Genomic DNA, 3,126 nt, shown 5'->3' on the forward strand with positions numbered 1-3,126 from the left:
CAGATGTATGAATGGAGTAGTGGGTTTGAGAACCAAGAGCAGTTTGGAGTTGCAAGAACAATATGTGAGGAGGACTTAGGTCATGCCAAGGAGATCACTGACACACTGCTTCACTGGCATATATGAAATAGGGTTTATTGGGAAAAAATGTACAGGCTGGCAGGTAGGAGAGCCTACTTATGCTAATGAATAGTGCATTCCGGGAGGGCATTTTTGTAACAGTACAATTTCATGGTTGAGAAAGTGGCTTTGTTTGAAAGGGGAGCTCACTCACTCAGCAGCTGGTACCAGCTTGTTCTTTCCATTGAGCCACTGCAGATCCTCTGAGCCTGTTCCTTTATACCAAAGGGAGGGAGACTATTTGGATCTGTCACCAAAGTAGTCCATAAATTTAACATAAGGACACCATGAATTGTCAGTACGATTTTTTTTTACTTGAGAAAATTTGAAGCGCTTCTTGAAGTGTATTGAATGAGAACAGATAATGTTTGAAAAAGAATTGATATTGTAAATATATTTTTTAAAAATTATTATGGGACAACTTACCACAAACTTAGTGACTTTAAATTAAATGACACTCATTTACCAGCTCACTGTTCTGCTCAGGGTATTATGATGCTCAAATCAAGATGTCATCCAGGCTGAGCTCTCCTCTGGGTTCAGGAACCTCTTCCAAACTCATTGGTTGTTGGTAGAATTTATTTCCCTGTGGTTGTAGGATTGAGGCCTCAGTTGTCCAGCTAGTTGTGAGCTTGGACCACTCTCAGCTCATAGAGGCTGCCTGTGGTTCCTTGCCATGTGGTCCGATGTGCAGTTTATAGGGTGGATATTTGTTTTCTTCAAAGGCAGCCAGAACAGCTCTCTAACTTCCTATTCTGCAGCCAACTAGACCAGCCACAGAAAGCTCACTGCTTTAAAAAGAGCTCATGTGATTAGGTCAGATGCACCTGAATAATCTTATCTTCAGGTTAACTGATTTGAGACCTTAATTATGTCTGCAAAATCTTTTTGAAGCCATACATAAATTAGTGTTTAATTGAATAACTAGGAGAAGGTATATGTAAAATGGAGTCTGGAAATCTTGGGGCCATCTTAGAACTCTGCCTACTGCAATAAAGTGACAAAATAATTATTATGAGAAAAGCAGAAAGGTCAGTAGAGTACAAATTCTACAATTATTAAAAAATATATAATGTAGTATACAGGAAAAGTAGAGTTTTATATTAGTGGGGGAGGAGACAGATTGAAAAATGGCAAAGAGGGAAAATTACTAACAACTTGAAAATAAAAAGGAACATCTAATTATACAAAAATAGATTACAGATTCATTAAACATATTAAAAAGTCCAAATTATTGGATAAATATGAGGCAAACGTTAACAGTAAATCTTTCATTTCAAAGGCATAAACAGTTTTCTTTTAAAATATCTTTATTGGAGTATAATTGCTTTACAATGATGTGTCAGTTTCTGCTTTATAAAAAAGTGAATCATGTATACATATACATATAGCCCCACATGCCCTCCTTCTTGTGTCTCCCTCCCACCCTCCCTATCCCACCACTCTGGGTGGTCACAAAGCACCGAGTTGATCTCCCTGGGCAATGTGGCTGATTCCCACTAGCTCTCTATTTTATATTTGGTAGTATATACAAGTCCATGTCACTCTCACTTCGTCCCAGCTTATCCTTACCCATCCCCGTTTCCTCAAGTCCATTCCCTACATCTGTGTCTTTATTCCTGCCCTGCCCCTAGGTCCTTCAGAACTTTTTTTTTAGAAACCATATATATGTGTTAGCATAAGGAATTTGTTTTTCTCTTTCTGACTTACTTTGCTCTGTATGAGAGACTCTAGGTCCATCCACCTCACTACAAATAACTCAATTTTGTTTCTTTTTATGGTTGAGTAATATTCCATTGTATATACGTGCCACATTTTCTTTATCCATTCATCTGTCGATGGACACTTAGGTTGCTTCCATGTCCTGGTTACTGTAAGTAGAGCTGCAACGAACATTGTGGTACATGACTCCTCTTTTTGAATTATGGTTTTCTCAGCCCAGTAGTGGGACTGCTGGGTCATATGGTAGTTTTATTTTTAGTTTCTTAAGGAACCTCCATACTGTTCTCCATAGTGACTGTATCAATTTGCATGCCCACCAACAGTGCAAGAGGGTTCCTGTTTCTCCACACCCTCTCCAGCATTTATTGTTTGTAGATTTTTTGATGATGGCCATTCTGACTGGTGTGAAGTGATACCTCATTGTACTTTTGATTTGCATTTCTCTAATGATTAGTGATGTTGAGCATCCTTTCAAGTGTTTGTTGGCAATCTGTATATCTTCTTTGGAGAAATGTCTGTTTAGGTCTTATGCCCATTTTTGGATTGGGTTGCTTGTTTTTTTGATATTGCGCTGCATGTGTTGCTTGTAAATTTTGGAGATTAATCCTTTGTCAGTTGCTTCATTTGCAAATATTTTCTCCCAATCTGACGGTTGTCTTTTCATCTAGTTTATGGTTTTCTTTGCTATGCAAAAGCTTTTGTTTCATTAGATCCCATTTGTTTACTTTTGTTTTTATTTCCATTTCTCTAGGAGGTGGATCAAAAAGGATCTTGCTGTGATCTATGTCATAGAGTGTGCTGCCTAAATTTTCCTCTAAGAGTGTTATAGTGTCTAGCCTTACATTTAGGTCTTTAATCCGTTGCGAGTTTACTTTTGTGTATGGTGTTAGGAGTGTTCTAATTTCATTCTTTCACATATAGCAGTCCAGTTTTCCCAGCACCACTTATTGAAGAGGCCGTCTTTTCTCCACTCTATATTCTTGCCTCCTTTATCAAAGATAAGGTGACCATATGTGCATGGGTTTATCTCTGGGCTTTCTATCCTCTTCCATTGATGTATATTTCTGTTTTTGTGCCAGTACCATGCTGTCTTGATTACTGTAGCTTTATAGTATAGTCTGAAGTACAGGAGCCTGACTCCTCCAGCTCCATATTTCTTTCTCAAGATTGCTTTGGCTATTCAGGGTCTTTTGTGTTTCCATATAAATTGTGAAATGTTTTGTTCTAGCTCTGTGAAAAATGCCTTTGGTAGTATGACAGGGTTTGTATTGTATCTGTAGATTG

This window comes from Tursiops truncatus, chromosome 8, assembly GCF_011762595.2.
Source record: "Tursiops truncatus isolate mTurTru1 chromosome 8, mTurTru1.mat.Y, whole genome shotgun sequence".
In the NCBI taxonomy this organism is placed as follows: Eukaryota; Metazoa; Chordata; class Mammalia; order Artiodactyla; family Delphinidae; genus Tursiops; species Tursiops truncatus.